The sequence below is a fragment of the Cervus canadensis genome, chromosome 6, assembly GCF_019320065.1.
Source record: "Cervus canadensis isolate Bull #8, Minnesota chromosome 6, ASM1932006v1, whole genome shotgun sequence".
Classification (NCBI taxonomy): domain Eukaryota; kingdom Metazoa; phylum Chordata; class Mammalia; order Artiodactyla; family Cervidae; genus Cervus; species Cervus canadensis.
Genome location: NC_057391.1, coordinates 27,055,371 through 27,079,808, shown reverse-complemented (window position 1 = coordinate 27,079,808; position 24,438 = coordinate 27,055,371). Strand labels below are relative to the sequence as shown.

Below are 24,438 nucleotides of genomic sequence, written 5' to 3'. Positions count from 1 at the left end.
TAGAAGATTGGGTGAGGCAGAAGAATGAATCAGTAAGCTGTAAGACAAAACAGGAAACTCATCCAAAGAGAGCAGCAAAATGAAAACAAAGAATTTTTAAAATAAAGATACCTTAAGAGACATTTTGGATAATACGAAGTGTAATAACATTCATATTACAGGGCTTTCGGAAGGAAAAAAGAGAGATAAAGGGCCAGAAAAACTGCTTGACAAAACAGTGGCTAAAAACTTACCTAATCAGACATTTAGGCCAAGGAAGCCCAGGGTTCCAAATAAGATGAAAAAAGATACACACCAAGACACAGTGTAAGACACACTTATGACTATATAGTGGAAGTGAGAAATAGATTTAAGGGACTAGATCTGATAGAGTGCCTGATGAACTATGGATGGAGGTTCATGACATTGTACAGGAGACAGGAATCAAGACCATCCCCAAGAAAAACACACGCAAAAAAGCAAAATGGTGGTCTGAGGAGGCCTTAAAATAGCTGAGAAAAGAAGGGAAGCAAAAAGCAAAGGAGAAAAGGAAAGATATACCCATTTGAATGTAGAGTTCCAAAGAATAGCAAGGAGAGATAGGAAAGCCTTCCTCAGCAATCAATGCAAAGAAATAGAGGAAAACAATAGAATAGGAGAGACTAGAGATCTCTTCAAGAAAATTAGAGATACCAAGGGAACATTTTATGCAAAGATGGGCACAATAAAGGACAGAAATGGTATGGACCTAACAGAAGCAGAGGATATTAAGAAGAGGTGGCAAGAATATACAGAAGAACTGTACAAAAAAGATCTTCACGACCCAGATAATCACAATGGTGTGATCACTCACACTCACCTAGATTCAGACATCCTGGAATGCAAAGTCAAGTGGGCCTTAGGAAGCATCACTATGAACAAAGTTAGTGGAGGTAATGGAATTCCAGTTGAGCTACTTCAAATCCTGAAAGATGATACTGTGAAAATGCTGCACTCAATATGTCAGCAAATTTGGAAAACTCAGCAGTGGCCACAGGACTGGAAAAGGTCAGTTTTCATCCCAATCCCAAAGAAAGGCAATGCCAAAGAATGCTCAAACTACCGCACAATTGCACTCATCTCACACGCTAGTAAAGTAATGCTCAAAATTCTCCAAGCCAGGCTTCAGCAAAACGTGAACAGTGAACTTCCAGATGTTCAAGCTGGTTTTAGAAAAGGCAGAGAAACAAGAGATCAAATTGCCAACATCTGCTGGATCATCGAAAAAACAAGAGAATTCCAGAAAAACGTCTATTTCTGCTTTATTGACTATGCCAAAGCCTTTGACTGTGTGAATCACAATAAACTGGAAAATTCTGAAAGAGATGGGAATACCAGATCACCTGACCTGCCTCTTGAGAAACCTGTATGTAGGTCAGGAAGCAACAGTTAGAATTGGACATGGAACAACAGACTGGTTCCAGATAGGAAAAGGAGTACGTCAAGGCTGTATATAGTCACCCTGCTTATTTAACTTATATGCAGAGTACATCATGAGAAATGCTGGGCTGGAAGAAGCACAAGCTGGAATCAAGATTGCCGGGAGAAATATCAATAACCTCAGGTATGCAGATGACACCACCCTTATGGCAGAAAGTGAAGAAGAACTAAAGAGCCTCTTGATGAAAGTGAAAGAGGAGAGTGAAAAAGTTGGCTTAAAGCACAACATTCAGAAAACTAAGATCATGGCATCTGGTCCCATCTCTTCATGGCAAATAGATGGGGAAACAGTGGCTGACTTTATTTTTTTGGACTCCAAAATCACTGCAGAGGTGATTGCAGCCATGAAGTTAAAAGATGCTTACTCCTTGGAAGGAAAGTTATGACCAACCTAGGCAGCATATTAAAAAAGCAGAGACAATACTTTGTCAACAAAGGTCTGTCTAGTCTAGGCTATGGTTTTTCCAGTGGTCATGTATGGATGTGAGAGTTGGACTATAAGGAAAGCTGAGCACTGAAAAATTGATGCTTTTGAACAATGGTGTTGAAGAAGACTCTTGAGAGTCTCTTGGACTGCAAGGAGATCCAACCAGTCCATCCTAAAGGAGATCAGTCCTGGGTGTTCATTGGAAGGACTGATGTTGAAGCTGAAACTCCAATACTTTGGCCACCTGATGTGAAGGACTGACTCATTTGAAAAGACCCTGATACTGGGAAAAGATTGAGGGCAGGAGGAGTTGGGGATGACAGAGGATGAGATGGTTGGATGGCATCACCGACTCAATGGACATGGGTTTGGGTGGACTCCGGGAGTTGGTGATGGACAGGGAGGCCTGGCGTGCTGTGGTTCACGGGGTCGCAAAGGTCGGAGACGACTGAGCGACTGAACTGAACTGAAAGGTAAAGTAAGGATTCTAAAGAGTAGCAAGAAAAAAAAAGCTTTTTATTTACAAGGAAAACCCATAAGACAATAAGTAGATTTTTTCAGCAGAAACTCCACAGGCCAGATAGGCATGACATAAGATATTTAAAGTACTGAAAGGAAAAACAAAAACAAAACCTCTAACAAAGAATTCTTTATCCCACAAAGTTATCGCTCAGAATTGAAGGAATGACTGAGTTTCCCAGGTACGTAAGCTAAAGGAGTTTATCATTATTAAATTGGTCCTATTAAATATTAAACAGAGTTCTTTACACTGAGAAGAAATGACACTAATTGGTAATAAGAAAACACATGAAAGCAAAAGGCTCACCAGAAAAGGTAAATGCGTAATAAAGGTAGTGGGCCAATCACAAAGAAGCATGAAGGTTAAAAGACAAAAGCAGTAAAATTAACTAAAATTACAAAAATTAGCTAAGGGATGTATTAAAAAAGGCATTAAATGTGTCATCAAAAGTATAAAATGTGTATGTGGGGCAGAGTAAAAAGTTTAACCTTTAACAAGTGTTCAAATTTAAATTTTTACGAAATTAAAACAGGCTACTACTTGGATGTTTTAGGTGAAGCTCACTATTACCATAGGAGAAAACTTACAGAAAATACACAAAAGAAAAATAAAAAAGAAATCTAAACCTAACTCTAAAGAAAAACATCAAAACACAAGGGAAAAGACAAAGAGAAGGCTGGAACAGAGAGGAGCTACAAAAACAACCAGAAAACAAGCAACAGAATGTCTGAGTATAACTGTACTTATATGTGGTATTTTATAAGCATTAATAACTACTTTAAATGTAAATGGACTAAAAAAATGTAAATGGGCTAAATTTACCAATCAAAATAAAAAGAGAGACTGAATTAATTAAAAAACAAGACCCATTTATATGGTGCTTATGTGAGCCTGACTTCAAAAGAAAAGACAAACACAGCCCTAAAGTGAAGTATTGAAAAAATATTCCATGAAAATAGAAATGAAAAGAAACCTAGATTAGCTATATTCATATCAGAAAAAAAGACTTTAAAACAAAAACTAATAAGAGACAAAGAAGGGCATTACCTAATAATCAATGGGTCATTCCAACAAGATAATGTAGCATTTTAAATATTCATGCACCCAATATACAAGCATCCACACATATAAAGCAAAAATTAACAGACATAAAGGGAGAAATTGATAATAATACAACAGTAGCAAGAGACTTTTACACACCATGTACATCAGTGGATAGATCACCCATAGAGAAAATTCATGAGGAAACACTGACCTTAAATTACCATTAGATCAAATAAATTTAATAGATACTAACATTCTACCCCAAAGCAGCAGAATATATAATCTTCTCAAGTGTACATGAAACATTCTCCAGTATAGATCACATGTTACGTCACAGAAAAAGTTTCAATAAATCAGAAACACTGAAATCATATCCAGGATCTTTTCTGACTACAACAGCATGAAACTAGAAATCAGTTACAAGGAAAAAGAAAAATGGGATAAACTACAAAGAAAGTGGAGATTACACAACATGCTATTGAGGAACGGGTTATCAAAGAAATCAAACGAGAAATTAAAAAATATCTAGAGACAAATGTAAGCAGAAATATGACATACCAAAATCTACAGAATGTAGCAAAAGAGGTTCTATAGAGGAAGTTCATAGCAATAGAGGCCTACCTCAAGGAACCAAAAAAGACCCAAATAAAACAATCTAATCTTAAACCTAAGGGAACTAGAAAAAGAAAAAAAATGAAGCTCAAGATTAATGGAAGAAAGTATATAAACAATAAAAATAATGAATGAAACCAAGAGCTGGTTCTTTGGAAAGACAAACAAAATTGATAACCTTTAGTCAGATTTATTAAGGAAAAGAGAGAGTGGGCTCAAATCAATAAAATGAAAATGAAAGAGCGAAATTTAAAACTGATAGTAAGAAATAACAAAGGATCATGAGACAACACCAACAAACTAGACAAGATAGAAGAAATGGATAAATCTTAAAAACATACACTCTTCCAAGGCTGAACTATGAAGAAATAGAAAATCTGAACAGACTGTGTACTAGTAAAGAGATTAAAAGAGTAATCAAAAATTTTCCAACAAACAAAAGTTAGCCGAATTCACCAGCTTCACTGGTGCATTCAACAAAACAAACAAGATTTAATGGCCATCCTTCTCAAAATATTTCAAAAAATCAAAGAGAATGGACACCTTCCAAATATACTTTATGAAACCAGCATTACCTTGATACCAAAACCAGATGAAGCCACCACACAAAAAAGAGAAGATTATAGGCCAATATCCTTTACGAATACAGATGAAAAATCCTCAACAAAATATCATCAAACTGAATACAACAATACATTAAAAGTATCATATACTGTGATCAAGTGGGATTATTCCAGGAATGCAAAGTGGTTCAACATTTGTAATTTGGCCAACATGAACAAACTGAAAGATAAAAACTATATCATCATCTCAATAGATGCAGAAAAAGCATCTGACAAAATTCAATATCCATCCATGATAAAAACTCTCAACAAAGTGGATATAAAGAAAATGTACCTTAACATAATAAAGGCCATATATAACAATACCACAGGTAACATCATATTCAATGGTGAAAAGCTGAAAGCATTTCCGCTAAGATCAGGAACAAGACAAGGTTACCCACTTTCACCAGAGTAACCCAACATAGTACTGGAAGTCATATCCACAGCAATCAGACAAGATAAAGAAATAAAAGGAGTCAAAATTGGAAAGGAAGAGGTAAAACTGTGACTGTTTGTAGATAACATGATACTCTTCATAGAAAACTTTAAAGATGTTACCATAAACCTACTAGAGCTCATCAATGAATCTGGCAAAGTTGCAGGAAACAAAATTAACATAAGAAACCTGTTGCATTTCCACACACTAACAACAAACTATGAGAGAAAGGATTTAAGAAAATAATCCCATTTATAATCACATCAAAAAGAATAAAATACCTAGGAATAAACCTACCTTCAGAGTTAAAGACCTGTACTCAAAAACTTATAGGATGCTGATGAAAGAAACTGAAGACAATACAAACAGATGGAAGGATATACTGGTTTCATAGACAGGAAGAATTAATATTGTCAAAAAAAACCCTACTGCCCTACGCAATGTACATATTCAGTGCAGTCTGTATCAAAATACCAATGGCACCTTTAATAGAACTAAAACAAAAAATCCTAAAGTTTACATAGAATTATAAAAAGACCTCAAGTCAAAACAATTTTTAGAAAGAAGAACAAAGTTGAAGGTGACATGCTTCCCGATTTTAACTGTTGCTTAAAAAAGATACACAATGTGAAAGTTGCAAATTTTATTTGGGGCAAATGGGGACTGATGGCCAGGAGATAGTACCTCAGACAGCTCCAAGAAACTGCTCCAAATAAAACTTAACTCACAATTCTGTTGACTTAAAAAATATGCACAACATGAGAGTTGCAACTTAAGTTTTATTTGGGTCAAAATGAAGACACGCCCAGGAGACAGCATCTCAGATAGCTATGAGAAACTGCTCCAAAGAGGTAGGAGGAGGAGGTCAATCCATGTGATTCTGGTGAAGAGGGAGTTCATGCAATCAAATCTTACAAAAGGTTTTCTGTTACAGTCACAAGGAGCTGATGTCACCATGAAGGGATTAAGTGCTTTTCCAGATATGAGGAGATGTAAGGATTGGGTTTGTGCAATCAGTTCCTAAAAATATCTATCTAAAGACCTGTTCTAGAGCTTTCCCGGGGTACCTCATTCTCCACCCTGGACTCCCTTCAGGGCATGTCAAAAGTCAACAGCTATAGCGGCACAGGATTCAATCCCTGCAGAGGCAGATGGCAAATGTGCTTGGCAAGCACCAATTTGTCCTTGACATAAACTAGTACAAAGCTACAGTAATCAAAGTAGTATGGTGTTAGCAGAAAAACAGATACATATATCAGTGAAACAGAATGGAGAACCCAGAGATAAACACACATATGTGGACAATTCGTTTACAAAAAAGAAGCAAATAACACACCATGGAGAAAGGACGGTCTTCTAAAAAAATGGTGTTGGGAAAACAGAACAGCCACATACAAAAGAATGAAACTTGACTCTTATACCGTGTACAAAAACTAATTCAAACAAAACTGAAAACTTGAAAATAAGACCTGATACCTAGAAGAAAACATAGGTGGCAAACTCATTGACATTGGTCTTAGTTATGTTTTATGGATCTGACTCCAAAGGCAAGGGGAACAAAAATAAAAACAAACAGATGGGATTATGTCAAACTAAAACCTTTGTACAGCAAGGTAAGATCATTAAAATGAAAACACAACCTACTGAATGGGAAAAAATATTTGCAAATCACATATGTGATAAGGGCTTAATAGCCAAAATATATAGAGAACTCATACTACTTAATAACAAGAACACAAACAAATTAAATAAAAATGGGCAGAGATTCTGAATAGATATTTTTTTCCATTGAAGAAATGCAGATAGCCAACAGGCACATGAAAAGATGTCCAACACCACTAATTACTAGAGAAATACAAATCAAAACCTCAATGAAATAAACTTTACACCTGTTAAAATGGCTATTTTGGAAAACACAAGAAATAATACACATTGGAGAAGATGTGGAAATAAGAGAAACTTGCACACTGTTGGTAGGATTATAAACTGGTGTACGCACTATGGAAAAGAGTTTGGAGATTCTGTATGGATAATCAAAAAATTAAGAATAGAAATACTGTATGATCTAGGTATTCCACTTCTGGGGGTTTATCTGAAGAATACAAAAACACTAATTCAAAAAGATAAACGCACCCCTATACTTATGGCAGCATTATTTACAACAGCTAAGACAGGGAAGCAGTCTAAGTGTCCATTGATGGATGAAAGGATAAAGACGATGTAATACATGCACGTGTGCATAAACACACACACACAAAGAATACAACTCAGCCATAAAAAAGAAAGAAATTCTGCCATTTGCAACAATATGGATGGACCTTACCTGTATATCACAGTAAGTGAAAACAAATCAGACAAACACCATAGGATTTCACCCATATGTGGAATCTTAAAAAAACAAACAAAAAAACTGAGCAATCAAAATAAAAAACAAACTCATAATATAGAGATTAGATTAATGATTATCAAAAGGGAAGGGAGTGGAAAGCAGGGCAAATAAGTGAAGGGGATCAACAGCATGGTGATGTATGGTATAATAACTAGATTTGTGATGGTGCTCACTGTAGAGTGTATAATGCTATACGCCTGAAACTTATATAATGAAAAAGCTTCATCCCCAGCTTAAAACACTCAATACTGGGGGTAGGATTAGGGAATCCAGGGGAAGTGTTTCCTGCACTGCAACAATAAATGAGGTATCTGTAATTTCAATGTATAGTGCCTTGAACAGAAGGTATCATAGCAAATATCTGTTGATTCCTTTTTACAATATCATAATCAGGAAGGGTTTTGCATATACTTTTGTGAATCTGTGGAACATCAAACTCTGTTCACTTCTCACCTCTATCAGACACCGGGAAAGTTTAATCACTCTCCTTAAGAACAGATTCCTGCTCCTAGGCAGAAGAGAAATCAGAAGAATAAGCAGGAATAAATTTCTCCTCTAGAAAATGAGGGTAACACTTGTTCTTAAAATGTGTTTACAAATGAGTTGATATTTCAGTGAGTTTATTTAAAATCAGCAGCTAACTCAGTGCTTTGAATAAATATTTGCTGAACAAATGAACTGATGGAAAAGGTCAAACAAGGCCCTTCTCATATTTTAGAGAATTTTTTCTTTTTGGATACCTGGAGATTTGATGGTGTTTTTAAAGGCCATCAAAATAGTCAAGAAAAACAGTTTAAAAACACAGCAAAATTAGCTGTTTTAGCATATTAGCCATTATAGATTTTCCTTAGGTTTTTCTCTTTCTGTAAGTTACAGCACAAGGAAAATTACTGGTCTAACAGTGCCTGGTTATCTACACTGATTTGGATGTAATTGTCTTTTATTTCTGCACCCAGTAATCCATGAAAACTAGCAAGCTCTCAACCTACATGATGAAAAACAAATGACCCTTACCGGTCAAGAGTGTCTTGAACTTCAGCCTGTTTCATGCCTGTTATCTCATTTTACTCATCATAAGAACACTATGAGTTTGGCCCTGCCACTATTGCTGTTTATTTGGGTGACGGTAGGTAAAGTCATACAAATGTTAAGCGGCTGTGCCAGAATCTGAACCCAGGGGTGTCAGATCTGCTGGCTTTGTGCCATCCTGTCTCCTACACTAACCATCTACAGGTGTACATCAGAGATACTATAAGCTCAGTTCCAGATCACTGCAATAAAGCTAATATCACAATAAAATGAGTCACAAAATTTTTTTGGTTTCTCAGTACAAATTTAACTATGTTTACATAGTATACTATAGTCTAGTAAGTGTGGAATGGCACTACACCTAAAACACTTTGTCTGTAGCATGCAATGCTGTTTGATAGCATTTTACTCATAAAAGAATTTCTTTCAAAATCGGAGTCAATCCTCTAAGGCCATACTGCTACTTTGTCAACTGGGCTTCTGTCATATTGTAAATCCGTTGTTGTCATTTCAATAACATTCACAGCAATTTCACTAGGAGTAGACTCCATCTCAAGAAAACACTTTCTTTGCTCATCCAGAAGAAGGAACTCATCGGTTAAAGTTTTACCATGAAAAATTAAAAAGCGAAAGTGAAAGTCACTCAGTTGTGTCTGACTCTTTGCGACCCCATGGACTATACGATACATGGGATTCTCCAGGCCAGAATACTGGAGTGGGTAACTCTTCCCTTCTCCAAGTGATCTTTCGAACTCTGGGATCGAATCCAGGTCTCCCGCATTGCAGGTGGATTCTTTACAGCTGAGCCACCAGGGAAGCCCAAGAATGCTGGAGTGGGTAGCCTGTCCCTTCTCCAGTGGATCTTCCCGACCCAGAACTGAACTGGGGTCTCCTGCGTTGCAGGCGGATTCTTTATCAGATGAGCCACCAGGGAAGCCCATGAGATTTACTACGAGACTGCAGGTTTTACGATGAGACTGCAGCAATTCAGTCCGATCTTCAGGCTTCACATTTTTCATTCTCGTTCTCTTGCTATTTCTACCACACCTGCAGTGATTTCCTCCACTGAAGTCTTGAACCTCTCAAAATCATCCACGAGAAACGGAATCATCTTCTTCCAAACTCCTGCTCATGTCAACATTTTGTACTCAAACCATGAGTCACCAAGGTTCTCAATGGCATCTAGAATGATTCCTTTCCAGAGGTTTTGAACTGACTATGCCCAGATCCATCAGAGGAATCACTATCTATGGCATCTGTGTTATGAAATCTATTTCTTAAATGGTAACACTTGAAATTATTCCTTGATCAGAATGGATGTTGTGTTAGTAGGTATGAAAACATGAATCTCATTGTACATCTCCATCAGAGCTTTTGGGCGACCAGGTGTATTGTCCATGAGCAGTGGTATTTTGAATGGAATCTTTCTCTGAGCAGTAGGACTCAACAGTGGGCTTAAAATATTCATTAAATCATGTTGTAAACAGATGTGCGGTCATCAGGGTTTTATTGTTCCACTCATAGAGTAAAGGCAAAGTACAGTCAGCACAATTTTTAAGGGGCCTAGGATTTAGGGAATGGTAAATGAGCACAGGCTTCAAATTAAAGTCATCCACTGCGTTAGTCCCTAACAAGGGACTTGTCCTTTGAAGCTTTGAAACCAGGCACTGACTTCTCTCTAGTTATGAAAGCCCTAGTCACATCCTCAAACAGAAGGCTATTCCATCTACACTGAAAATCTGTTCTTTAGTGCAGCCATCTTCATTAATGATCTTAGCTAGGTCTTCCAGATAACTTGCTGTAGCTTCTACATTAGCATTTGCTACTTCATATTGTACTTTAATGTCACAGAGATGGCTTCTGTCTTCATGAACCAACCCCTGCTGGCTTCAAATTTTTCTCTTTCCTCACCTCTTTCAGCCTTCTTAGAACTGAAAACAGTCAGGTCCTTGCTCTGGGTTAGGCTTTGGCTTAAGGGAATGCTGTGACTGATTTGATCTTCTATTCAAACCACTAAAACTCTCTCCCTATCAGCAATAAGGCTCTTTCACTTTCTTATTATCTGTGTGTTCACTGGAGCAGCACTTTCAATTTCCTTCAAGAGATTTTCCTTTGCATTTACAACTTGGCTAACTGTTGGGTGCAAGAGACCTAGCTTCAGGCACATCTTGGCTTTTGCATGCCTTCCTCACTAAGCTTAATTATTGCTAGCTATTGAGTTAGAGAGAGAGACTCTTCCTTTCACTTGAACACTTGGAGGATACTGAGGGGTCACTGATTGGCCTAACTTCAATATTGTTGTGTCTCAGGGAACAGGGAGGCCCGAGGAGAGGGAACGACATGGGGAACATCTAGTTGGAGCAGTGAGGACACACAGAACATTGATTAAGTTTCTGTCTTGTATGGGCATGGTTCATGGTGCCCCAAAACAATTACACTAGGAACATCAAAAATCACGCTCAAAGATCACCATAAGAAATGTTATAATAATGAAAAGGCTTGAAATATTGTGGGAACTACCAAAGCGTGACACGGAGACATGAAGTAAAGCAAACGCTATTGGAAAACTGGCACGAAAGTGGCCACAAAACTTCAATCTGCAAAAAAGCGCAGTATCTGCAAAACACAATAAAGGGACATGTCAAACAAGAGATGCCGGTGTGGCAAAGTTCTGGAAACAATGTGAAGTACCTATGAAAATACTTTGTAAAAGGTAAGGAGCAGGGCAATGAATGCTAAACACCACCAGCGCCACTGCTTCATTCCGAATGGAGAAATAGAAGGTCAGGGGAGGCCAGATGAAGGTCAGGTTATTAAGTGGCATGAAGGTGAGAGCAACCAGGGCTGCTGATTTCCAGGGGGTTAACTGATCTTTGTATGGGTTACCTAACAAGGAGAGTCACAGTCCATGACCCCTGTCTGCCTATGGGCCATACCAAAGCCCAGAAATCTGGGAAGAAATCTGGAAGAGATACGGAGACTGGCAAAAATTCCAATCCCCTTTCCTGGAGTTAGAGAGGCCTTCCTCTGACTTCACTCACTTGGTTGTCTGACACCAGAAGAATCCATTTGTGAATTGTGACTCTTCCACAGGGTCCAAAATACACAATTTACTCGGGCAGGAAAATATTTTGATATTCACAAAACCACCCACAAATCTATTTCTGTGAAGAAAATGTTTTGACCTGACATGAGTTTATGGTAACGGAGTTTGAGCACTGGCTTGGCAATCAAAGAACTCAAGTTCCAGGCCTGGCTGGGCGATCCTGACCACACTCTTCCTATCTTGGAGACCTGTCTTCTCTACTACTTAGGCCTGCCCTACACACTCCAAAGGATAGAGTTCTACACACATAAGATATAAGATACCACTGATACATTAATTTCTTTTTTTTTGGAATGGGAAATACAAAAAACATTCCATTAATTGACTTCCCAAGTCCATATTCTTTTCTATTCTTCCTACCAGATTCCTATAGCATGCTGGAAGTTTGCAGCTGAAAGGCTGTCCTCTGGTTTCTCTGGGCAATTCTTCCCACCACAGAGTAGAATCCCTATTAAGAAGAGTTGTGCTGTTCCCAAACCTCTTTATTCTAGTGGTTCTTTTTATTCTAATTACATAACCCAATTACTTGATGGTAAACTGTAGAAATATGACTGAGAGAAAGTACTATTTCTATAAATTTAGGTAGAAGAGGTTAAAATACTGCTGTTACATACAGGATAGGAGACCAGTGGAGACTGGACAGATATGGTAATTCAATGCAATGTGGAACCCAGAGATGGATTCTGGAACAGAAAGAGGACATTAATGGAAAAACTGATGAAATCCAAATAAATATTAGAGTTTATTTAACAGAAATGGTTCAGTGCTAGTTTCTTGGTTTTAATGAATATGTCACAACAGCTTAAGATATTAATAATGGGGAAACTTAAGAAAGGCTATATGGGAACCTCCATGCTATCTTGGCTGTAAATCTAAAATTATGCCAGAACCAAAAGAAAATGTTCATTTTTTAAAAGATGTGGGCAAGATAGTTTTAAAAGATTGAGAACAATTATAAATATCTAGAAAGATTCGGTGGTGATATTTTTGAGAGCCATGACTCCACTTTAAAAATATGAAAAGGAATCACAGGTGGTCTATTTATGGATGTGGAAGATGTAGGAGGACCCACGAAACTCTATTTAACAGATCTGTAATTCAAGAAGAGGTCTTGGTCCTGCATCAAAAGACAAATGATGATATATTTAGCTTGTTTTAAATGAAAGGTTAAGGGATGCAAGTATCATTTTCTGTGATTCCTGATTTGGGTCAATTTTTTTTTTTTTTATATTAAGTACCCACACTGAATAAGAGTTCTACTCTGTAAAGCTTACTTCTAGATGACATCAATGCTAGAATTTTTGTGGCATGGATTAATTCGAGAGCAGATCCTTGAGTGTCATTTAGACAGAGAATACCTGAAATTCAAACTTCATAAAATTTTACAGTTGACTTTTATATCCTATAAATGGTCAGAAGCCCAAGGATTTTCAGCTGTTCTAATTAAGTCTAAGGAAGAACTCAGTAACTCTTACTAAATAAAGAGAACAGTAGAATGCACAAAAATAGCACAGTATTATTCATTATCTTCAAAACCCTGAGTTAAAATGTGCTTTCAAAATCACTGAGCATAAACCCTTTTGCATGGCACCTATCCTACCCATCTACCACAACACGGTCTTCCAGCTGGAAGTGCGTGAAGGACCCACGTTCTCTCAAGGCCATTGGTTCTCCTGTGAGTAGCTTTCAAATGATTTCCTAAAGGTTCTACTTCTTGGACTCTTTGGCATCTTACCCAGAAAGACATAATCTAATTCCTCTCTGATAGTGAGGTCAGCAATTATCTAAGTGAGCTGAATCTTTTCTACCACTCATTCATTTGTTCATTCATTCACTCATTCAACAATTATTGGCTGAGCAACAACCACGTGGTAACTACTGATCAACACAGTAGATAGAAACACCATAAAGGCCATTAGATCCCCCACTTCATGGGTGGAGGGGGAGGGGTTTACAAAGAAATAAGAAATAATAGTAATATCAAAACTGAGGGCTATAACAGAGAGTGAATGTTCCAAGTAGCTGTTGTAGATTGGGTGGTCAGGGAAGGTTCAGGGCATGGGAATATCCAGAAGGGCACTCTAGTCAGAACAAATAGCCACTGCAAAGGTCCTAAAGCAGAAACGAGCTCCCTGGGTGGAAGACAACGCCCATGAGACTGGGGTTTAGTGGGAAGTCAGGGATGTGTGGCATGCAGTGAGACAGGAGAGGTAGAAGTTGTCAAATCTTGGAGACACTTGCAAGGCCCAGCTACACATTTTGAGGTTGGATTTTATTCCGAGAGCAACATGCAGGAAAAAAAAAAAGTGGCCTGATTCATCTGCTGTTCGGAGACTGGATTAAAGGGAGGGCAGGCAGGGAAGCAGGGAAACCTGTTAAGAGTCTGTTGGTGGGCCCCAGGTGAGAGAAGGGGGTAGTCTGGGCTAACATTGAGGTGCGGAAATGAAGAGCCTTACACTGATTCAAGGCATGTCTTGGAGGAAGAGTCAACGGGATTTGGTCGTGGACTGGATGTTGGATTTGAGGACACAAAATGAATCAAGAATAAGTATTATGTATCTTGTTTATACCCTGCCAAGGGATTTCCTTCATATGATCCTGATTAACCCTCTCAAGCAACCAGGGTGGAAGGCTGGGAAGCTCTCCTTATGCAAGGATACAGAAATGGGAGGGTGAAACCTGCCAAGGCTTACACAGCTTCTGAAGCAAGGATTTGAATTTGGGACTTATGACTCAGACTGCTCCATGATGCTAGCTTTTCTTTCAGTATTTCATTGTTTGCCCAAGGAAAAGGAATTTTATTAACCGTGTTGATTTATAAATAAAGGATAGAAACAAGAGTGAAAACTGAGAAGAAGAAACCAGGACAACATAAGTCATCCTTCCCACCTAGAGATGTCACAATCATGGCTTCAAAGGACAACACAGACTTCTTCCATTAATTAAACGGATGAATCAGGTTTCAGTTTCCGCATCCTCTCTCCTTTCTGCACAACTTGTCTTTGAAGGCATTCCATTTGGGAAATGCGTGACCTTTACTCACGGTGCTGCGCTTAATTGAATGCTTTGCATCAGAAGTCACCATGCTGATCAACATCTTACACCCATTGCCTTTCTGAAATCCTTACCCCAGTTCCTGGGTCTGTTTGGTTGAAATCATTTTACAAAAATAAATCATATCAAAGTTTTTCTTTTATTATTTCGAAGACTTTGCTTGCAAAACTAAATATTTTTAACACCATGGCAACACAGTCAGGACTCTGGCTAATGTATCCAGGCCCGTACCAGAGTTCAGACTTCGCAAACTCCTGCTGCAGACAAATGGGCTTCGAAGGAGGAAAGAGCCAATAAATTAGGCATGGTCAATAATCAGTCCAGTCGCATTTTCTGGAGCTTCCTAAAGAGTGATAAATTAGCCAGGCTTGTCATAATGGATCAATTCCCCCCTCTCTACTAGGATACACCAACACAAACTGAGCAAATTGCAAACTACTCGGCTTCTCAATGAGTTCAGATAATACCTCCCACACCTTCCCAAGTACTATCCTCACCCATCTGCTCCTCTGACCCTTCCGATTTCCCTCTGAGTTGGGCAGGCTGGGTTAGCAGCTCTGCTTTTTCCAGGGGAGGCTCACAGAGGTTAGGTGATTTGTCAGAGTTATAGGACTGATCACGTGGTTAGGAAGAGGCAGAAATAATATTTTCAACTGCATCTCTTTTAAACCCTGGCCAGAACTACTTTCAGCACACTAGCCTTTGCTGTTGAAATTGAACTAGACTATCACCTACAAATGTTTTTGTTTATTGTTATCTTTGGTTCTGTACATTTACCAAAGTTATACATGCACAGAGTTAAAAGAATAAATGGATGCTATGCATTCTATGAATATCCAGTCCAACAACTTCACCCAATTCTCCCTCTCCAGAGGCAGCCATTTATACCAATTTTACCTGCTTAGTTGAGCACTTAACTGCATGTCTCTAACAAGCTGCTATTGGCATCTTTTGATTTTTCTCTTTATGCACTGTAAATGGTGGTCCTCCTTCCTCCCCTCACATCCACCACACACACAAGCTTCCTCCCGATGTAGTACTACCACGACTTGGTTAGACTGATACTCAGTTTTGCCATTACTATAAACTCACAAAAACAACTTCCCAGTCCCAGCTGAGATATGTAAATTTTGATTAATTTATCTGTCCTAAACACCCTCCCTCCAACTCTCTCATCCTCAGAATGAACGATTTCCCTCCTAGTTTATGTTCTCCATGCCTGCCCAATAAGCACATGGAAAGATGCTCAATATCTCTAATTATTAGAAAAATGCAAATCAAGACTGCAATGAGGTGCCACCTCACACCAGTCAGAGTGGCCATCATTAAAAAGTCAACAAATAACAAATGCTGGACAGCGTGTAGAGAAAAGGGAACCCTTCTACACTGTTGGTGGGAATGTAAACTGGCATAGCCACTATGGAAAACAGTATGGCGGTTTCCTAGAAAATGAAAAACACAGTTGCCTTATGACCCAGCAACCCCATTCCTGGGCATATATCCATATAAAACTATAATTCGAAAAGACACATGCACCTCTGTGTTCACAGCAGCAGTATCCACAATAGACAAGACATGGAAGCCACCTAAATGTCCACTGACAGACAAATGCATAAAGAAGATATAGTATACATATACAATGGAATACTGTTGTTGTTCAGTCGCCCAGTCATGTCTTATTCTTTGCAACCCCATGGACTGCAGCACACCAGACCTGCCTGTCCCTCACCATCTCCCAGAGTGTGTCCAAGTTCATGTCCATTGCACTGGTGATGCCTCCAGACATCTCATCCTCTGACACCCTCTTCTCCTTCTGCCCTCAATCTTTCCCAGCATCTGGGACTTTTCCATGAGTCAGCTGTTCTCATCAGATGACCAAATTACTGGAGTATCAGCTTCAGCATCAGTCCTTCCAATGAGGCCTCAGAGTTGATTTCCTTTAAGATTGACTGGTTTCATCTCCTCGCTATCCAAGGAACTCTCAGGAGTCTTCTCCAGCACCACAGTTCGAAGGCATCAATTCTTTTGGCACACTGCCTTTTTTATGGTCCAGCTCTCACAACCATACGTGACCACTGGGAAGACCACAGCTGTGACTACATGGACCTTTGTTGGCAGAGTGATACCTCTGCTTTTCAAAACACTGTCTAGGTTTGTCACAGATTTCCTACCAAGAAGCACTTGTCCTCTGATTTCATGGCTGCAGTCACCACCTGCAGTGACTTTAGAGTCCAATAAGAGGAAATCTGTCACTGCTTCCAACTTTTCCCCTTCTATTTGCCATGGAGTAATGGGGCTGGATGCCATGATCTTAGTTTTCTTAATATTTAGTTTTAAGTCAGCTTTTTCACTCTCTTCCTTCACCGGTATCAAGAGGTTCTCCAGTTCCTCTTCGCTTTCTGCCATTAGGGTGGTATTGTCCCCATGTCTGAGGTTGTTGATGTTTCTCCTGACTCTCTTGATTCCAGCTTGGAATGGAATATTACTCAGTCATAAAAAGAATGAACTAATGCTATTTCCAGCAACACGGATGGACCTAGAGATGATCATACTAAGTGAAGTCAGTCAGAAAGAGAAAGACAAATACCATGTGATATCACTTATGTGTGAAATCTAAAATATGACACAAATGAACACAGAACATGAAACAGAAACAGATTCACAGACATAGCAAACAAACTTGTGGTTGTTATGGGAGAGGGAGAATGGGGGAGGGAAGGATTGGGAGTTTAGGATTAGCATACGCAAGCTAATATATATAGGATGGATTAAAAAACAAGGTCCTACTGTATAGCACAGGCAACTATACTCAATATTTTGTGATAGGCCATAATTTTTAAAAATATGATAAAGAATATACATATATATAATTGAATCACTTTGCTGTAGAGCAGAAGTTAATACATTGTAAATCAACTATACCTCAATAAAATGTTTTAAAAAGGAACTAAATTTCAGTTGCTTTTATTATTGCTTTTAAATTCTCTACAGAAATGTCAGATAAAAGCTGGGACACCAAGTTAAATGTGAATTCGAGATAAACAAGGAATAATTCTTTTAGTAGAAGTATTGTGCATTATTGAAAACACACTTTTAAAAAGCCTGGTTTGTCTGAAATTCAGATTTAAATGGGCCTCCTGGATTTCATTTACTAGATCTGGTAACACTAACGGTACCCCCATATTATACGCATGGAGGGCAGAATGCTCCACTGAACTCCCCTCCACCCACTGCTTGGTAGGGCCCCAACCTTGTTTATTGCAAATTCAAGGGAAGAGCCACTTCAGACCTTCTTTAAATGGTCTTTTTTGCTTCCTGAGATAATATCAATAGGCCGTCACTTTTCTCAAGTTCTGTGAGGGGCTCAACAGTACTGACTAAGTCTGCAAAATGCCATACTTTCATCCAAGCGTTGGACAGACCCTGGCTGGGGAGGCGCCAACATGGCCGTGAGGGAGACAGGATCTTTCCCCCTGCCTCCAGTGGAACAAACTTGAATATTCATTAGATTAGCAACACCGGTTATTAGCATTTCTCCTCACCTCTCAGTCAATTCTTCAGTAACTACAGTAATAGGAAGAGGGATGGATACCACACAAAATTCCAAGTTAAACATTTCCCAAGTTAAAAAGTGGTCAAGGGCAAGATGAAGCCCAAGTTCTGGTAACTCACCGTCTGCCCTCTCTTCATCACTGGGGACACCAACTCTCCTGAAGGCAGGTTCCCTCCCTGATGCGATCAGTGCTCAGAGTTCCAAACTCATCTCACCCTCATCTCCTCGCTAATACTATCTCATCAATGTATTTGCCCAGACACTAATTTGTTTATAAAGTTAAGTGAGTTAAAGATGAAGATTGTTTCCACCTTGCAGGGGACACAGTAGGTGGTCTACTGCTTACCATGTAATTTCAAACAGGGAAGGTCTTCCAATAAATAGTATAGCTGACTCATAGAGATTACTGTTAAAAATGATGCATTAATGTTTTATGGACTATCACTGATCCTTAACCTCACAATCTAGCTACCTATAGTTGACAGCTGACTATAACTTATGTTTTTGAAACTAGTTTTAATTGTATGATTTCATATTCATATCCAAATTGTTAAACTATTGCCACCACAGTAGTCTGTGTCCAGGGCCATAAACAACTTACCACGTAAAAATGTTCTCATTTCCTGTTTATATATGTGTATGTGTGTGCTCCCTCCCTAATTCCTCCTCTTGGAGCTGATTATATTGGTATTGACTGTGTGCCTCTAAATGTTTTTGTTTTGTGGGCTTTTAGAAAGGAGTGAAGCTAAGTGAATGAGTTCAATCAACCAACTTCATCTGGAAGACATGCTGACTATAGTTAAAAAAAAACCTACCAAAGGCAAAACACATCTCCTTTTTGTTACTTTCATGTATGTATGAATTTACATCCTTCTGTAACTTAGATTTAGAGGTAGAATATTCAGATACTAGTTTCATATAAAACAGAGGTTCATTTGGATCCTTCTGGACTAATCTAGTCACTCTACTAAAATAAGGACATGGGGATTGAAAATGTCGGAAGAAGTGATGAATATATTTCAATGTCAAGTTAGAGATCCTACTACTATTCAAATTTAGAATAAAGACTTCAGTGTTTATTGAATGCCTGGACTACACATTTCACACAGCATCTCATTGACAGAAGGCTTAAAAGAGTTAACATTTCAGGATAAACATTTGAAGGATAAACATTTATAGAGCGATAACAGATATCAAAAAAAGTTAACAGAGACTCTTCGCCTCTCTGAAACTGTGAAAGTGTATTCCCAAATATTTCTAAATGATACATAAGAAAGGACATGTTCAAATATAGTCTAAAATGTTTAGAGAAAAGAACATCATCAGAATTATCTTAAAACACACATGAACACACACATACTCACACATACTCACTTGCATCTCTGCCAACATTCTCAAACAAGTTAGATTATCTTACTCTGAGTGTAAGAATATCGGAGTGGGTAGCCATTCCCTTCTCCAGGGGATCTTCCTGCCCCACGGATCAAACCTGGGTCTCCCTCAATGCAGGCAAATTCCTTACTATCTTAACAACTAGGGAAGCCCTAACTACTGATTACATATTCCCAATTTACATATGCAGTAGCAGGATTACTAATGCATCATTTTCAAGTCAAGATTTAGTACATAGTTAGATCAAATACCCTACCCTTAATGATAGGGGATACCAAGTAAGCCTTCTTAGCTATTAAGGGCAATTTATTTTTATCCTTAAACTTTTCACAACAGGCTGACTTCTCAACACCTATTTGAAGAGTTCCTGTCCTTTCCAACAACAACAAAAAAATTGGCCGTTCTACTTTGAAACCCAGAAATAATTCTTATAATTATTTAAATAACAATATAATTATTTAAATAATAATAAAATTGGATCATGTCACACAAACGTGGATTTGGGGGCAGTGATATCATACTAGAATAATTTTGAGTAACACTAAAGTTGTTCATTTTGGCTTTCAAGCATCAAGACATCAGAGAGGATGTGACCTATTCTACTATATTTGTTCATGTGGATAACAAACCCATGCAGGGTAATGAAGCTAGGGAATATGAAACGTGCTTGTATAGGGCTCTTTATCACAGTTACACCTATGAAGATCATCCAGGAATGACCATTTAACCAACAGCTGCGTTCTTATATTAAGAATTAATAGCAATATCAACATCCCTTCTTCTTAAACTGTATTTAACGGAAAACATATTCTATGACATATACTAAGTATGTTCAGTGAAAGAAAAAAGAAATGTTTGATGTTTTGAGAAATCTTGCTTCAAACAGGATTAAACCTGTTTATTTTTTTGAAAATTGCAGGACTTCCAAGAGCCTTGAATAAGTTCATGTACACTGTATCCTTGTGATTTTTTTAGTACACAGCATTTCCAGGTTTATGGGGCGACAGCCTTTTTTTTTTAAGAGAGCACCAATTCACATTTCATGCAATACTGGTGAGAGTCACTAGCTGGGGAATCCTACATCTAGAGCCTCAGCAATGGGGCGGGGGGTGGGGGGGTGGGGCGCGTGTGTGCGTGACTGGTTTTAACTGGCACAATCAGAAAGAATGCATTTCATGGCGTGTTTGCTTCTTATTGCTATTATGACAAATTACCGAAGACTTAAATGGCTTAAAACAATACAAATATATTACCTCATAGTTTCGTTTGTTAGAAGTCTGACATGGGTCTCTCTGAGCTGACATCAAGGTGTTGACAGGGCTGCATTCCCTTCTGGAGGCTCTAGGGAGAATCTGTTCCTTGCCTTTTCCAGCCTTAGAGGCTTCCCACATTCCTTGGTTCACTGCCCACTTCCTCCATCTTCCAAGCCAGCAACACTGCATCTCTCTGATCATTCTACTGTAGTATCTCCCGCTGACCTCAGAGAAAGTTGTCAGCTTTTAAAGATTCATTTAAAGATCTGTGTGATTAGATTAGGCCCACTTGGCTAGTCCGGGATAATCTCTCCATCTCAAGGTCGGCAAAGTCCCCTTTTGCCATGTAAGGTAATAAAGTCACAGACTCCAGGGAGCAGGGTTTGGACATTTTTGGGAGCCATTACTCTGCCTACCACAGATGGGTTTGTAAGAGTACCTTCCAAGTGCTAGCTAGCAAACAAGGTCAAGGGATGAGACAGAAAGCAGTTATTCCTGTTGCTTGCTCCCAGGTACGACTTACGTCACCAAAGTATCAGGGAAATAAAAATTACTGTCTGATTAAGGGATGTATGACAATAAACAAGACAAAGAATACATTCACGATCACCAAGAACTTGTTCTGTAGTGCTCTGGGAATTAGGTTCTCCATGAACACAGTCAGTTGGCCCTCAACACTATGGGCCTGATTCCACAAGGTATGTGTTTTCCAGTAAAAGGTGTGTACCGTTAATCACCTATATTGAAGCTTTCCTTACTAAGGAACTGTGCATTCATTACCTCTGATGATGCAGGTGTTATAATTGCCCTTAAAAAAAAATTCAGGTGAAATAATACCTTTTATCTGGGCTTCCCAGGTGGCACTAGCAGTAAAGAAACTGCTTGCCAATGCAAGAGACATAAGAGATGTGGATTTGAGCCCTGGGTCAGGAAGATCCCCTGGAAGAGAAAATGGCAGCCCACTCCAGTATTCTTGCCTGGGACAATCCCATGGACAGAAGAGCCTGGCAGGGCTACACTCCCTGGAGTTGCAAACCTGGAATTTTCCCAGGCAAGAATACTGGAGTGGGTTGCCAGTAGAAAGTATATCTCTGACTCTAAAGTCTGAGTTCCTAATCCTGTGCAGTACTGTTCACCTTGATAGCCCATCTCTCCTATGTCTCCTCCAGCCATGTAACCCCACCCCACACACAAAGTTCTTTCCCACGTCTCTAACTGATCTGAAGATCTATCAATACATACATAGTTGGAGCAGGTTCTTGTGCTCACACACACACTCATCCACTAACTCTGTCATTTGCTTTCTTACGAGGCTCTGTGCATTTTCTATGTGTCTTTCTGTTCTGACCTCTGACCAGATTATGGAGACTTCTGGGGCAGCAGCAGGATAAGCTGTGACAGGCCTTAGAGTCACATCTAGTTTCAAAATGCGAGTAGGTCATCAGCTGTGAAGTAACCTGGCAGGTCACCTGGGCACCATGAACTTCCGGTTCCTCCTCTTGCGAGGACTGTGTAGCGATATCTGCTTCACAGTATCATTGTAAGGATTTAAAGAGATGCTCTGTGGAAAGTGCCTGATAATAATCACACAATAAATTGTAGCGGATACTACTATCCTCAATTCCCTGCTATGTCTTCCTACATAAAAGTGATGGTGGAAGTTCTGGTCTCTAGGAAAGACGCTCATTGACAATCTCTACTGCTATCAGCAACATCTATACAACCAAACACCGTCATTTAACTTCCACTCCATTGTTAAGGTGTGGTTCTTGCTACCCAAGATGATTTTCTTTTCAAAGTCTATGGCTGCCCAGGGAACTAGGGCCTGAGCCTTCTTGAAATTTGCTAATCACATCTGGTTTAGCTTTAGACATTTTCTGGGGTTTTGCCAGCAGCCACGACATTTTAATGGCTACAATAAACCTCAAAGCCTCATCAAATCTTTGCTGTATGTGTGAAAATTATGTCCTTTTCAATTAAACATTCAATCTCGGCTCACACTCAGGCCTTATGGAAACGGAGCTGAAGCCTGAATGGGGACGGGAGATGAAACAGGCCGCCGCGACTCTGGCCATCTCGCCAGATGGGATTTGGAAGAACAAGAAATTCATTAGAGAACCCATGGTCTGTATTTTCTTTAAATATTTACTAGGTACCTTTCATGTATTAAAAACACTGGCATCTCTAAAGATTAGCAGGGCATTTTTGTTTAAATATTCAATGTGTGTGGGGCAGCCCTGGTTTCCTCACTTGCCTTGGTGGTGAACTTCATGTCTTCTGATGACATGCCATGCAAAGAAGAAAAATAGCTGGGGTATTTTTCAGTTTTCCTGCATAAGGCAGCTCTTCCAGCTTCAGAAGTTCCTGTATGTCCTTAAAATTGCCTGAGGAAACTATCAGTTGAGTCCTCAGAGATCTGGAATGACACCATGGATCACCCTAGAGAAAATAAGGTACATCCCTGCCTCTCCGCTGTCCTCCAGATTCACTCTTCTTTTCCCTTTGTTATTTATCATCAAACACACAGAGGCATCAAAGGTAGGGGGCCAAGCCAGGACGCCTGATAAAAGAGCGCCCATGGAGGGAAAGCAGGCGAAGAGGAAAGATCCAGTACAGATCAGGTTTCTGCTCAAAGACTAGAGGGCAGGTCGTGGTTTCACAAGGACCAAGAGACGAGAGAGGATGGGCAGTCAGGGACGGCCCTGGTGGCTCAGATGGTAAAGAATCTGCCTGCCAATGCAGGAGACACAGGAGATGTGGGTTCGATCCCTGGGTCAGGAAGATCCCCTGGAGAAGGAAATGGCAACCTACTCCAGTATCCTTGCTTGGAGAATTCCATGGACAGAGGAGCCTGGCAGGCCATAGTCCACATGGTTGGAAACAGTCAGACACGACTAAATATCTAACATACTCATGTACTGGAGAAGCACAGGTCCTCTCTGCTACTGCAATAGCCACCTTGAAGACTGACCTGGCCCTAATTCTGCCACGGAAGAGGGACAGAAAAATACTGATATGTGATGGCTTACTCCGCTTTCTTACAATAAGAATCAAGCTCATCTAAGTCAAGGAAAAAACTGTTTTTGAGGAGAGGAAAAAGAATGATCATGTGTTCACAGATCACATTCCTGAACAAAACATCCATTTGGTTGAATTCACGCTCTTGACCACATCAACAGGAGGAAAAAGAAACTCCACATGTTCCTTTAAAAATCATTTACAAGGTAAAAATATTCAGTTGTAACCACCATCCTTATTTAAGTAAGTTTTATGCCTAAAGTAAAAATAAATGGCTCGCCCTGCCACCAGGAGCAGATCTTTCCCACTTTACTTGCATTTTCAAGCTGTCCTCCGTCTAAGACTTAGATTTCTGAGTACTCTTTCACAATAAACATTTTAAAAATGTTTATTTTATGTCTTAGTGTAAAAATATTCCTGGTGCAAGCTCTTCATTTCCTCAAGCTCTGCTTTTGGCGCTCTGGGCTCCATTTCCACATTAACACGCTCCCTAAATCCTCCACAGAGCTCTTCAATAGGAGTTATACAAGCTCTGAGGCAAG

General features: G+C 39.2%; 1 protein-coding gene across 2 annotated transcripts in view; it reads right to left on the bottom strand.

Annotated features, from left to right (window-relative positions):
* Nucleotides 1-24,438, bottom strand: part of FMN1 (formin 1) — a 454,272-nt gene that overhangs the window by 126,431 nt on the left and 303,403 nt on the right. The gene's annotated exons all lie outside the window — the stretch shown is intronic.